Source organism: Felis catus, chromosome B3 (genome assembly GCF_018350175.1).
Source record: "Felis catus isolate Fca126 chromosome B3, F.catus_Fca126_mat1.0, whole genome shotgun sequence".
Taxonomy (NCBI): Eukaryota; Metazoa; Chordata; class Mammalia; order Carnivora; family Felidae; genus Felis; species Felis catus.
Window position 1 is genome coordinate 14,920,429 of NC_058373.1, and position 14,902 is coordinate 14,935,330.

The window sequence follows — 14,902 nt, forward strand, 5'->3', positions numbered from 1 at the left end:
CCTGGGTGGCTCAGTCAGCTAAGTGTCCAACTCTTGGTTTTGGCTCAGGTCATGATCTCATGGTTCGTGAGTTCGAGCCTCACATCAGGCCCCATACTGACTGTGCGGAGCCTGCTTGGGATTCTCTCTCTCCCTCTCTTTCTGTCCCACCCCTGTTCACTCTCTCTGTCTCTCTCTCAACAATTAATAAACTTAAAAAATAATTTTAAACAGGAAATGACCGGAATGTTTAATAAAAGTGAATTGTGAAATACACGTTAGTAAATCCAGAAAATGGAATCGTTTGAAGCCATAAAAATAATACCAAATAAATAGATCTGTGTATGTGGAACAGGATGCGATTTTATGTACTGAAAGGATATATACGAATGGGATCACAACAGCTGATTTGTTGTTTTTTTTTAATGTTTATTTATTTTTGAAGGAGAGAGAGACAGAGCATGGGCGGGGAAGGGGCAGAGAGAGAGGGAGACACAGAATCTGAAACAGGCTCCAGGCTCCGAGCTGTCAGCACAGAGCCCGACGCGGGGCTGGAACTCACAAACCGCGAGCTCATGACCTGAGCCAAAGTTGGACGCTCAACCGACTGAGCCACCCAGGCGTCCCCACAACAGCCTGTTTGTAATGGAAAGGAAAACTCATTTTAAGGATGTTCTTAGTTTTGCTCGTTACATATTCTAAGTTTTCTCTGTAACAAGTATACATGGCTTTCTTAATATCAAAAACAATAGAAGAACCTAGATTCTGGTGGAAAACACAGCTGCACCTATCTCAACCAGCTCAAACTGTCCCCACTTAAGCTTTTAATCTTCTGTCTCATCAGGCTGTGCGTTTGTCTGATAGATGGCTGAGTTGCCTCTGGCCTGTCACTGTTACTTGCTTTGAACTCTACACATCTGGGTGGCAAAGTCGGGGGCTGTTTAATATTGCGGAGGGAGGAGGTTAGTGTCTGAATACATAGAAAAAAATACATTAAAATTCTTCAGATCATCAGCAGGGAGTTAAGAACAACTAGTCCTACCCATTAAAGGCAAAATCAGCCGCATAAGCACAGTGCAAGAAAAGGAACAAAGATTGACCCACATCACGCTCCTGTGTCCCCTTCCGGGGACATCTGACACAGCACAGGACGCTGAGTGCCCTTAGCGGTGTTGGAAACAATCACACATGCAGGTTCCTTACCCGCCTGCTGCATTTTCTTCCTGGTATAACTGGAGTTCTCCTTTGCAAACTACCCTTATGCTTCAATATATAGTTAACCGTGCTCATTAACAGGTTTTAAAGTTCTCATTTTTGGGGGCGCCTGGGTGGCACAGTCGGTTAAGCGTCCGACTTCAGCCAGGTCACGATCTCGCGGTCCGTGAGTTCGAGCCCTGCGTCGGGCTCTGGGCTGACGGCTCAGAGCCTGGAGCCTGTTTCCGATTCTGTGTCTCCCTCTCTCTCTCTGCCCCTCCCCCATTCATGCTCTGTCTCTCTCTGTCCCAAAAATAAATAAACGTTGAAAAAAAAAATTATAAAGTTCTCATTTTCGTACCATTCCGAACGTGCACTTTATATATCAATGAAAATGAACACGTGTTCAGGAAATAGTAAAGATCCGCATTTAGATTTTTTATTGAATTTATATTTTATATGTATATTTTCTGATTAAAAATCAGAAGGGTGGGGCACCTGGCTGGCTCAGCCGGTCGAGCGTCCGACTCCCGATTTGGGCCCAGGTCACCATCCCAGCCAGGGTCGTGGGACTGAGCCCTGCGTCGAGCTCCACACTGAGCGCAGAGCCTGCTTAAGGTTCACTCTTTCTCTCTGCCCCTCTCCCCGGCTCGTCATCTTTCTCTCTCTCACTTTCTAATATAAAAAAAAAAAAAAAATCAGGATAGCTGGTATTTTGTTGACTTCTACAGGAGAGAAAGAGAGGGATCGTGGCTGCTCAAAACCAAAAATGTATCTGAAAAACCAAACTTTCAGTTCAACATCCAGATACTCTATCTTCCTCGCATTTTGGGGGATTTTTTTTTTTAATTTTTATTTAGCCAATTGGCATTGTGTAGAATGCCATAGTGGAACTGAAAAACTCTCCTGTATTTCAAAAACTGGAATAAAATGCACTGATTTTTTTTTTCTTGTATCTTTCTCAGAGCTTTTTGCAAAACCTGAAGAGTGTCGGTTAAAAGTATTGGGGCGCCTGGGTGGCGCAGTCGGTTAAGCGTCCGACTTCAGCCAGGTCACGATCTCGCACTCCGTGAGTTCGAGCCCCACGTCAGGCTCTGGGCTGATGGCTCGGAGCCTGGAGCCTGTTTCCGACTCTGTGTCTCCCTCTCTCTCTGCCCCTCCCCCGTTCATGCTCTGTCTCTCTCTGTCCCAAAAATAAATAAACGTTGAAAAAAAAATTAAAAAAAAAAAAAAAAAAAAAAAAAGAAGTACTCAAGAGCCAAAGACACAGGAGAAAAATTAGCCTGGAAAAGAGAAGGCTGGGAGTGATTTAACAATCGGTTTCAAATATAACAGGATGGGAGAAAGAAGAGAGTGACCGTCTTTTGCCAGTCCCACTTAAAGACAAATATGAGAATTGGCTTTCAACCCTGTTACGTGTTAGACCAGACATAGCTTCAAGGCTGGGCACATGATGAATATCCTTCAATACCTTCTATTCAATACATCTCCCATACGCAGGCCCATGTGACCTTGTGAGACAGGGAGACAGATCTGTGCTATGCCACCTACCATAGAGGCGAATCCAGAATATTCCAATAGGAGCCACTAATAACCGAGGCAAGCTTCAAGAAAGGGCAGCTGTGTAGAAGAGAAAGGCATCAACTGTCTGAGTTGAGTTTGATGGGTGAAGACACAAGGATTCCAGGGAGAGGGAGCTATACATTCAAAGGTAGTAATGTCCCATCGTGGTTAGGGGACACGCTTCCTTGTGACTACAGAGCAGGATATGTGGCAAGAGGTGGCCCTGGAGAATCTGGCCCAGCCCACATTTGCAAGAGTCATCCTTTGGCCACGTTAAAAAGTTTGGGTTTCGGGGCGCCTGGTGGCGCAGTCGGTTAGGCGTCCGACTTCAGCCAGGTCACGATCTCGCGGTCCGTGAGTTCGAGCCCCGCGTCAGGCTCTGGGCTGATGGCTCGGAGCCTGGAGCCTGTTTCCGATTCTGTGTCTCCCTCTCTCTCTGCCCCTCCCCCGTTCATGCTCTGTCTCTCTCTGTCCCAAAAATAAATAAAAACGTGGAGAAAAAAAAAATTTAAAAAAAAAAAAAAGTTTGGGTTTCGTCTCCAAGGCAATTGTAGTACTCTTGCAGCAAGGGCCTTTTAGGATAAACTTTTTTTTAAAGGTTATTTATCTTTGAAAGAGAGAGAGAGAGAAGGGGAGGGGCAGAGAGAGAAGGAGACACAGAATCCGAAGCAGGCTCCAGGCTCTGAGCTTTAGGCACAGAGCGCGTCATGGGGCTCGAACTCACAAACTGCAAGATCATTCCCTGACCAAAGTCGGCGCTTTACTGACTGAGCCACCCAGGCATCCCAGGAAGGACCTTTGACAAGGAAATGCCAGAATAATGTTAACATTGTATGTTGACTATGCCATTCTGGCAACAGTATGAAAACTAGATTGGTAAGAAAGCATTACTGGAGGCTGGTGCAATATTCCAGACAAATATATACCTACATATGTATATGTATGAATGAAGATGGGGGTGGGGCACCTGGGTGGCTCCATCAGTTAAGCGTCCGACTCGATACCAGCTCAGTTCATGATCTCTTGGCCCGGGCCGTTGAGTTCCAGCCCTGCATCAGGCTCTGCACTGACAGCACGGAGACTGCTTGGGATCCTCACCTCCCTCTCTCTCTCTCTGCCCCTCCCCTGCTTGTTTTCTCTCTGTCTCAAAGTAAATAAATAAATATTTTTTTTTAAAAAGTTTTTTTGGGGGGCGCCTGGGTGGCGCAGTCGGTTAAGCGTCCGACTTCAGCCAGGTCACGATCTCGCGGTCCGGGAGTTCGAGCCCCACGTCAGGCTCTGGGCTGATGGCTCAGAGCCTGGAGCCTGTTTCCGATTCTGTGTCTCCCTCTCTCTCTGCCCCTCCCCCGTTCATGCTCTGTCTCTCTCTGTCCCAAAAATAAATAAACGTTGAAAAAAAAATTTTTAAAAAAAAGTTTTTTTTTAAAGAACCTAATTAAGGGTGTTACCATTAGGGATGGAAAAAAGGAAGCAGAGTCAAACAGTGGTAGGTCGTTAGCACGGACAGAGCTTGTGGGTTGCTCTGGTGAAGAGGAAAGATGAAGAGAAGAGCCTAGGGTAATCCTGGGTTTTTGCCCGGAACAACTGGGTGGCACATTTTCCCAAACTGGGGCATACGGGAGGAGAAACAGATTTTTAGAAGGGAGGTAATTAGGGGAGGTGGCACATTTAGGTTTCTAGCATGGCGTTCGTGGTGTCTATAAGATGTCTAGGGAAAAAGTTGCACTTACTAGAGCGTAAGATCCATGAGGCAGGGACCTTGTTGGTTTAGTTCAACCCATCAAACAACGTGGCTTTCAGCATAATCATTGCTTACTTAGCACAACACGTGGCAGATGCTAAATGCTCAGTAAATGCCAGCTGAATAGGTGCTCTTGGATGAACTTGTGGGTCTGGATCTCAGGACCGCCTTCTAGGCAATTATTCAACGCTCTTTGGTGTCCTTGCGCAGAGAATTCTAGAACCTCCTTTGATGTTCACCAAGACCATTTTACACCTTGAAATATTGTGATTCTGGTCCACCCCCACAGGACTGAATTACAGAAATGCTGCTAAGGTTCCTAGCGGCCCTATTCCTCTTTGTTTACAAATATAAGCAAGGTGGTTCGTTAACTGACGGAAGAGGAAAAATTGCGAAATAAATTTTGGAAGTGGTCAGATTGAGCGAAAGCAGTGGTAAAGTCACAGCATTGGAGTGAGCCTCTGGTATTGTTTTTTTTAATCAGACATATGGCTTTCAAGTTCCTGTTGAAAAGGCCAGGACAACCAAGTAGAATTGTCGAGGATGGCTGTGATCCACATATACCGACTCTAAAGGAGATGCTTGCATGAGAATGAGTAGCAAGGAGAAGTGTGTAGCTCCAGCAGAAATCTGGAAAAGACTTTAAGAAAGAAGAAAGCAAATCCCCCTAGTAAATGGCTCTGTTTCTTGGAGGAGTTGGAACAAATCTTCCTTGCCAGAGAAGCTTGAATTACCTGCCTATCCCTTTAAGCATTTTCACGTACAAATCAAACACAGATGGCCCATTACGTTTATGACCTCCTGTCAATTACTCTAGATGAAGCATGCATTAATTATTGAAATATTTTCATAGTATACAAGTTTTGAGTGGTTCCATTGCCTCAGATAATTTCAACTTTCTGATTAGAAGCCGGTATAAACTATTTTATTTATGAAAATTAATCTCTTGAATGTAGTAAAAGCTACAAATACAGTAGTAGATTTTTTTTTTCCACTTAACAAAGCCAAACTAAAAATCCTGGCCTCTATCCTTGGAAGTCGGCGTTATGTTAGCAGGGTACGCGATCCATAAACTCTGCCAAAATCTATTACAATTGTAGTAAATTTTGATTACTGGAGTTGTTTGTTATTTATGTCTAGAAGATAAAGATAATATTGGGAATAGCCCTCTTCTATTCGATGTATAAATTACATCCATAAAATACCTTGTTTTGTAAACAGTAAAATAAAAAAAAAAAAAAAGAAGCCTAAACTTGGTTGAAGCTTCAAATATTTGCATCTACTTTCTTTGAATCAATAAACATTTTGGAGGCTGTGAAAGTCCACGGAATGTTTAGACTTTTAACTATGCCACTAGTGTTGGTCTGGCACGGTAAACAAAATACTGGGGCCATTTGACTGTTAGAGAACAGTAAGAATATTCCGACGAAGCATCACTTTGAGAGAATGTGAAGAAAGTTGAGAAGGGAACTCAGAAAAAGGCTTACATATTTTCCGTCACTCTGGAAGGAAGCTAGTCATTCAGTAAACATCCAACACCTACTATGTGCAGAGAACCTCTCTGGGCACTTGGAGTACACTGGAGAACAAAACAAATATTTCTGCTCCTATCAGTATAGATTCTAATAGAATTGATTGCCTCCTTTAATCCTCACTGTATAGAGAAGAAAGCGGAAGCCCAGAGAGGCAAGCTAACTCACCTAACATCACCCAGCAAGAAGGCCCAGAGAGGTAAGCTAACTTGTGTACCATCACCCAGCAAGAAAGTTAAAATAAGAGCCCAGGCCATTGGAGCCCATCTTCTTAACCCATCCTATCTTTCAGGCCTTTACCGTTTCCAACTGACCTTTTTCTGAGTCCTTGAGAAGTTAATCCTTGCATGTAATTAGCTGGACTCTCTTCAGTAGATGTCTTCAGCTAGACAGACTCACCCTAAAAAAAAAAAACCAAAAAGAAATGTTTTTTTTAATTTAAAAAATTAGTTGTCTGTGTTTCTTCTCTCTGAAATCCACTGATGTTTAGGCAAAGAATGTTATAAATGAGATACCATCACAGGAATGCTGATTTCACAGACCAGTGGGAGAAGGTGGCCCTAGAGGCAACGAAGTTAACACATAATCATTGACTTCTTTTTCTGGCCAAAGCCAAAGAGGGATTGAAAACGGGAACTCTAGGTCAAGCACAAATGGAGGGTGCCATTGGCCCTGTGCTGTCACAGTGGGCTTACACAACATGAAAGAGAGTGATCTCTACATACTATGGTGGCAACTTGGGCCAAAAAATACGGTCCCCAGCTAGAATCTTGCAGAGGGGGAATCTAGCCTATGTGTCAGGTGAAAACGATGCTTATCTATTGGATTCCTCTTGTAGGCATTCACCAAAAAACACAGCCAATGGAGAGAAGTCACGGAAATATTAATGATACTAATTCAATGCTGCTCGATTAATTTGGAGTGTTAATTTTGCCAATTAAAAAAAATATATTTTCTGACCATGAACAATAAAAAAAAAACGGTTTTTTAGCACTGCATACTTTCTACAACTTTCTCACTCTTGGTGACACAAAGTCAGGTGGCTGCCTGAGGTCACATCAGATCTGACAGAGAACAGCCTACAACCCAAGATTCCTGATTTGTAACATCAAGCTCTGGATACTCTTTCAGGCTTCTTCTGATTTGGTCCTCGTCAAAGTAGATAGAGAAAGTATTACCATGGCCATTGGCCACATGGGCGCCTGAAGCTCAGGGACACAGCACAAGTCAACGCCCGACTCGGTTCAGAGAGAAGTAACGGCATACAAAGTCCATTAAGGGTCGGCAAGAAGGAGGGCATGTATAGGAGAAGCTGAATCCCTCAAAACTAAAAGATGAATTTTGCAGTAATAGAAGTACGTACAAGAGAAAGAAGTTGTACAGAGGTAGACGTAATTCATTTCATCAAAGACTGAGTAATAGTCTAACCAGTTAGAAATATACCTCATTGGCTGTAATCAAAGCTGTAACGATATTGTAACTTGCTAGGCAGTGTCAAAAGCTGTTGTTTCTTAGGACAGAACATCATAATTGAAAAATTGCAGTCTCGGGCTTAATGAATTAGCAACTTTGGACCTACAGCATAGGAATCTCGTTTTTAACAAGCCATATTTGGAGCCCACGGTCTAGAGTCTTGCTACTCAGAGTATGTATGGTCCCTGGGCCAGCAGCCTTTTAGGAATGAGGAATCTTGGGCATTCTGATTCAGAATATGCATCTTACCAAAATCCTTAAGCGACTTCCTCTACACATTACAGGGTTTTTTTTAAGTCGATTTATTTATTTTAAGAGAGAGAGAGAGAGAGAGGCAGAAGGGGAGGGAGACAGAAAATCCAAAGCGGGCTCTCTGTTGTCAACACAGCCCGATGCGGGGCTCGAACTCATGAACTTCGAGGTCATGACCTGAGCCGAAGTCAGACGCTTAACTAACTGAGCCACCCAGGTGCCCTTACACATCACAGTTTGAAGAGTACTGGTCTATAACATCCCTTGCCTGCTATGTATTCACCTTATCAGAAAAAATAAGTCAGCTTGACATAGAGTGTTCTCAGTGAACCCATGTGGGACCCACATGATCTCTGCTTCTATCCCCAACTCCCTTCCCAGCCTGACGTTCTAAATCTCCATCACCCTCTGATAAAAAAAATTACCAAACATCCAATTAAGATTTTCTCCTAAATCCTGTCGAAACTCCGCATCTAATTCATGGGCTATCGAGTGTTTCAAGCATTTCCCAAAGTCACCTGTGAAATATTTTGGAAAGTAAATCACCACTTGCAGATCTCTCAATTTCCAGTAAATCTCCCATTTTCTACAGTTCCTTGAAGACTAGTCAGGCACTCTGGCAATCCCATCTGCTAGTTTTCTTTGCCCCCCACCCCACAAGATAATCAATCCATCAAGATCAGGAGACAAGGGTGTGTTTATAGTAGCTGGGGAAGATATGACGAATCCTACCCTTGTGCTGAAGCATCAGGTTCCTCTTACAAGTGTTTGTTTAAACCAGTCTCCTTAAGGAGAATTGGTACAGTTTCTCCTTGTTTGTAAGGGCAACGCGTCCTCTGCCCTACTTAGGAGAAAGCCCTCCCACCGCCATTCTGGGACAACAGAGGAAGGAATCCTCTTCCTCCAGCCCAGGGGGGCCCCACTCAGCTGGGAGCAATACAGCAATGCTTGGATTTTGATATCCACTCAGTATTTCATTATAGAAAATAAATTGTTAAAGAAATAAAATTACTTGCAATTCTACCACGCTGGCAAGTTCATGGGCCATCTGCATCTAGAGTTAGGTTCCCATATGGGTTTGCCATTTCACTTTCCTTAAGGGTATGTCAAAAAGAGTTTTCAATATTGTTACGGCCTTCACAGCAATTTCAGTATTGACCTGCTATGTGTATGTCACCAGTCTACTACTCTTGGACATACAGTTGGCTTCTAATTTTTCATTATTAGAAATAAGTTTCAACAGCTAGTTTTTAGAGACCCAATCCCAATAATTGCCAATTATCTTTAAAGAAAAGAAAAGTTGGTCTGTGGCCAGGATTTACGTTGCTAACTTCCATTAGGCTACTCCTAAGCATATATACCATTAGTTAGATGGGGGGGAAGAGGAAGAAAAGTATGAAGAAAATGATATAAAATCAATGCTCTTTACCTTAAAAATCAACCGAAAGTATATGTTCTACTAAGCGACCCCAAAGTATCATTTTCGTCCGTGAATTACTATATATAATATAGACTAAACATGTTATTCATATCCATTGGGTAAGTTTCACTGCGTTACATAGGAGCCCATTTCCTGATTAGATGCTTACACTAGGGTAGCACTGAATAGAAACTTGCTGTAGCCTAACATTTTCATACAGCTGTAATTTCATTACATTCTCACTTTCTGCTGTAGCCTGTAGAATTGAAAACACATAGGGGCACCCGGGCGGCTCAGTCAGTTGACCGTCCGACTCTTAATTTCGGCTCAGGTCGCGATCTCACAGTTCGTGGTCTGGAGCCCCGCGTTGGGCTCTGCCCTCTCTCTCAAAGTAAATGAACTTATAAAAAAAAAAAGAGAGAGAGAGAGAGAGAGAGAGAGAGAAAACACATTGCCATCCATCACTTAGAATCTGCTTAACCTTTGTTGAGATTATACTCAGTCCAGCCATTTTATGCAGCACTAACCCAACATCCAATTTCTGTTTTCCCTTCCTTGTGCTAATACCTGTGGCTGTCTCCCCAGATAATGGTGACACTGGTTTTGGTGGAACACGAGGAAGGTGGCACAAGCCACGTCGAGTCCCCCACTTTGAGGACAAGGTCTCCTCTGGAGTTCAGGGAATGGCATTCCAGGTCAGGGGAAGAGCTGGAAGGGAGCAAGATTGAAGGAATCGTGATCATTCTGTTTTGCTAAGCTGAAGATAGAGAAAGGAGGAGAAAATACCTTTTAAAAGACTGATCTGGGGACAAATCATGGAGGACCTTGAGCAGTAGAATAAGGAGTCTGAATAATAAGCAAATATTATAAGGGCACCTGGGTGGCTCAGTCGGCTAAGCGTCCAACTTCAGCCTAAGTCACGATCTCGCCTTTCCTGAGTTGGAACCCCGCGTCGGGCTCTGCGCTGACGGCTCAGAGCCTGGAGCCTGCTTCCGATTCTGTGCCTCCCTCTCTCTCTGCCCCTCCCCCCCATCAAAAACAAATAAACATTAAAAACTATATAAAGAAAAGAAAATATTGTAAACAAGAACTAATCTGAACGAGATTTGTGTTTCATGGATTTAACGGATGCAATGCATGGAAAAAAGGAGGGTGTGCTGGGGTAAATACAGACCTACCATATTGTTTAAAGAGCTGGTGGGGATGGGGAGGGTCTGAAGAGGCAGTGATGAAGACGGAGAGGAGAACATGGGCATGAGGTACTGCAGAGAGGAACAGAAATTCACTGAGTGAAGGGGACAAGGAAAGTTGTTCTTGGCAGCTTGTTCCAGAACAATGTCCCTCCCAGGCCGTAAGTCCTGAGCAAACACCACCTTTGTCGCAAGGCTGTCTCCTCAAACGCTAAACACCTGCAGGCCTTAAGTATGAATTATCCGAAACAATTGTTTGATTTGGGCATCAATGTCATGGTTGAAATAGAAACATGTGATTGACTTTCCGAACCCATTTGAAAAGGATTCGTAGTGGGTTCAGTTTGGTCTGGTGCTGGGACCTATGCTGCACAATCCCTGACTAGCCGGCCACCTCAGTGGGCCTGAAAAGCCCAATTTCTAGACATGTGGCAGGTGACTGGGCTGCCCCGCCCAGCTTGCCCTGGCACGAGGACAACTCGGTGAGAAGGCTCTTTAGATGGTCTCCATCTTCTTGAAGAAGCAAAGGCAACATTTTTTTTTTAATTTTTTTTAACGTTTTATTTATTTTTGAGACAGAGAGAGACAGAGCATGAACGGGGGAGGGGCAGAGAGAGAGGGAGACACAGAATCGGAAACAGGCTCCAGGCTCCGAGCCATCAGCCCAGAGCCGGACGCCGGGCTCGAACTCATGGACCGCGAGATCGTGACCCGAGCTGAAGTTGGACGCTTAACCGACGGAGCCACCCAGGCGCCCCAAAGACAACATTTTTAAACAAAGAACGAGAGTGACCAAGTGGCATGCAGGCTTGAGTAGAATTGAGTGGAATCGGAGATTCTAGGAGGACTTTCATTTAGAATTGCTAGGTAGTTTGGCAGTAGGGGTCGGAAAATAAAATATACATCCCCAGCAATTCCACGTTAGGTGCCCATGCTCAGAAAATACTGACAGCATATGAGCATTAGGAGTGTTACGCATGGAAGCATATGGGAAATACTTGAGTACATAAGGAAGTATGTCCAAGCATATTCAGTGTAACACAGTAGAAGGATATGTGGGCAGCGTATGGGAATAACTCAATGAGCGTTGATGGGCATTGGTATATTCGTACCCTGGGAAATTCCTGAAGCACTTGGAAAGAATGATGTATATCTCTTTCTCCTCACAACGCCCAAACCTCCAAGACACTGATGAGTGAAAATAGCAAGTGTACAGTGAGACGTTGCCGACTATGACACACGCTTTAGGGCTTCTCTGGCTGGAAAGACAAAAGCAAGCCTTTGCTAACATAGGTCCCATCAAGAGAGTTGGAGAAAACGACTCAGGTTGCAGGTAGTGGCAGGGAGAGCGTTAGCCTTAAGCTCTAAACTCTAATATTTACACGGACAGTAAGTGTATGGCAATCGCTTTGAGCTTCAAAATTCGTTTAAAAATGTTAAATACCTTGGCCCAGAGGAATTGCGCTTTTTTTTCCCCACCAAATATCTGCTCTTATGCCAAAGACATCTTTCCTCTAAAATGATGCCTCTTTTTTTCCTTTTTGAAGTGAAGGAGGGGACACCTGGGGGGCTCAGTCGATGAAGTGTCCAACGCTAGATTTCAGCTCAGGTCATGATCGCGTGGTTTGTGGGATAGAGCCCCACATCGGGCTCTGTGCTGACAGTGCGGAGCCTGCTTGGGATTATCTCTCTCTCCCTCTCTCTCTGCCCATCCTGTCCCTCTCTCTCTCTCTCAAAATAAATAAATTTTTAAAAATTAAAAAAAAATAAAGTCAGCGAAGCACTGGTTTAATCCAAGAGTTAAGGGTTGACTAGCAATGGAAAGATAGATAGATAGATAATAGATAGATAGATAGATAGATAGATAGAAATAGATAGAAATAGATAGGTGATAGATGATAGGTAGATAGATAGATGATAGATAGATAGATAGATAGATAGATGATAGGTAGATAGATAGATAAACAATAGACATGCAAACCTCCACCGGCCAATCTCCTTTAGAGCTACCAATTTCATCCAGGATTACCAAGGCAACTCTGTTCAATGTAATCGTGTGGTCCCCACAGCTTCAATAACACGGCAAAATAAATACCAATGGCACGCCACTGCATTGCCAATGCAGAGACATCCCTGTGCATGTCACATTTACAAGGGGATGTGAAACACCTGTCTTCCCGGAAATGAGATCCATGCACGGAGCTGATTTAAAATCAGAACTAAATAATCTCGATTGGAATGTATTCACTGGAATATTTCTCTAGGTTCAGAAATAAGTGGAAGCAAATTATTTTCTAAATTAGAAACTATGTCTACGGTACCTTTCTATGACTTCCAATCTTTGAGGACAAGTAGAGCTGATGCAACTTTAATATAGTTTAGCAGATAGTGATTGCTGCAACATCGTCGTCTGCTCCCTCAGGATTTTTTTTTTCACTTAAGAACCTGATGGTGTTTGGGGTAAAGTGTTCTAAGAGGGATTCAAGCACATGACAGAAAAGAAAACATTAACCCACCATGTAGCCAAGAGCTGGATTAATCTTTTAAGCAATTCAGAAGAGAATCCCACCACGAACCCTAAAAGACCATTCAAATAATCTGGAAAATGCTAAGCTATCTCTGCTTGTAAGAGACCACAGTGATGGGTTTTTCAGTTATTCGGGGCATAACTTTAACTCCTTGATTCAGAAGTAAGCTTTAGTGTAAGTTGTTTTAGTTTTCGTGTGTTTGGAAGTAATAACCACCGGACATTTCTTTGAGCCTAAAGCTGGACACAGTCTGCCACCCCGGGCACATGAGAGTCACTCTGAGAAAGGGTGTTTAATGAGTAACTCTGTAGTAAAAGTCCTCGAAAAACTTCTTCTAAACATTAGACCCCGTACTTTCTTTCTGAAATACATTAACAGCCTCCAGAAGGTTCAGAGATGCTGTGGCAGCCCTGTTAGACTTCAGAAGTCCCTGATATCTCAAGTGCATCGAAAGGTTTGTGCACACTCCCCACCCCATCCCTGCTCTCTGCTCCCCCCACGCCCACCCCCTCCACCCCCCAGCCAGTGTCTGGAGATCGCATTGACTGCAGGTCTCCCGGAGAGAAAGATTGATAAAGCAAAGCAATCAGAGTTATTTCCTATGCATGAAATTGATTAAATGCTTCACTAAATGGCTTATAAATTTGCTTCTCATATTTCTGTCACCGCTGAAAAGATTACAGAATCTCTGCATATAACCATGTTGTATACAATACCAAATTACAAAAGGTTGTAAAAACTAATGTTTTGTTTAAAGTTTTGAGCAGGACCATATGCCTCCAGTGACCTTGAGTAAGCTATTTTAATTCAAACCATTTCAAAGAATAGAAAGGGGAGAAATATTCCACCCCGTAACAAACCAGACAAGTTGGTGGGTAAACCTCAGTTAACTACGCTGAACCCCTGCTTTTTCCTGCCAGGGTGTGGAGTGAAACCTCTCCAGCAAAGGCCTTTGCGTCTCCCAAGCTGGGAAACACATGTGGTGTCAACAGGGATATATTTACAAAGGAGATGAAAATAAGGGCTTTGAGACCTCCCAAAGCTGAATTTGCCCCATTGTTTTTCATTCAGAGACATCTCCTAATGAGTTCCGAGTCTTGCGCGGACTTGCAGGACCGTGTAAAAAAAAAAAGACGACAAATATTAGCACGGGTGGTGGGGCTGTCTTACGTTTAGGGTTTTTGTTTGTTTACTTCTCATCTTTGCACATGTTGCAAATGCCGGTAAAGTCCCATTCTTCCTTCCGTGTGAGAATTGCTTCCAAGGCTGGTGTAACAATCGAGGCGGGGGGGTGGGGCTTTAGCAAAGAAGTAATTTATAGGCCAGCACGTGACCCGCAGATGTTACTTGGGAAACGAATCCCATTCTTAACCTGCCCTTCAAAGCACCTTCACTTCTACGGGAAAAATGATATTCTTTCATAACATTTATTAGACATTACGTCCCCGGCAAGAATTAACATTTGGCATGAACAGGCAGCTCTGTAAGAACTTCAAGAGAGGAAGGTTTACAACCAAGGATGTGCTTAAGATCTCCACTGGGCTGACCTCTGTTAGTGCCCTTTCCCCAACCACCTATCACCTTCAGGAAGAGCCAGTGTGGAAACCAAGGTGGACCCATAGCCACAGCCATGTGGAACCCAGGGAGGTGGAAACTATCAGGGCAATACTGTCCAAGGGGACCAGAAGGGCTCGCCAGGATCAGGCGAGGTTCACATCTCCTTTCGTGTGGAGTTTCTGGGGTACATACGGGGAGTAGCAATGGAATTAGCTCTCATTTGTGAAAACGCAATGGAATCTCACCAGTAAAATCCAGATTTTTTTTTTTCTCTCTCTCTCTCTGTCTGTCTCTCTCTCTCTCTTTTTAAATTAGTACCTGTTCTGGGAGATATGCCAAAAATCCAGGGATAATTTAACCTGACCATCAACAGCTGGACAACTTATTTAACTCTTTGGTGATGGTTACGTGAACTTTCTCGTTGGCTTTAAGCCACCGCGTAATTAATGTTGATGTCAGACACAGAGGGTTTA

At 43.6% G+C, this 14,902-nt stretch overlaps 2 long non-coding RNA genes across 32 annotated transcripts in view; one reads left to right on the forward strand and one right to left on the reverse strand.

Annotated features, from left to right (window-relative positions):
* Positions 1 to 14,902, reverse strand: part of LOC102902604 — a 122,411-nt gene that overhangs the window by 37,617 nt on the left and 69,892 nt on the right. For 26 of the 31 annotated variants that reach the window (XR_006598924.1, XR_006598916.1, XR_006598928.1 and 23 more), the window contains one exon: positions 6,324 to 6,409. This is a non-coding gene — a long non-coding RNA (uncharacterized LOC102902604). Of the gene's footprint in view, positions 1 to 6,323; positions 6,410 to 9,721; positions 9,863 to 12,665; positions 12,815 to 14,902 lie in introns of all 31 variants that reach the window. The other 5 variants (XR_006598909.1, XR_006598913.1, XR_006598929.1 and 2 more) reach the window with 3 other exon arrangements.
* The window catches only part of LOC111560786, a 38,825-nt gene continuing 37,144 nt past the window's right edge, over positions 13,222 to 14,902 (forward strand). The window contains exon 1 of the long non-coding RNA XR_002742818.2: positions 13,222 to 13,326. This is a non-coding gene — a long non-coding RNA (uncharacterized LOC111560786). The remainder of the gene's footprint in view (positions 13,327 to 14,902) is intronic.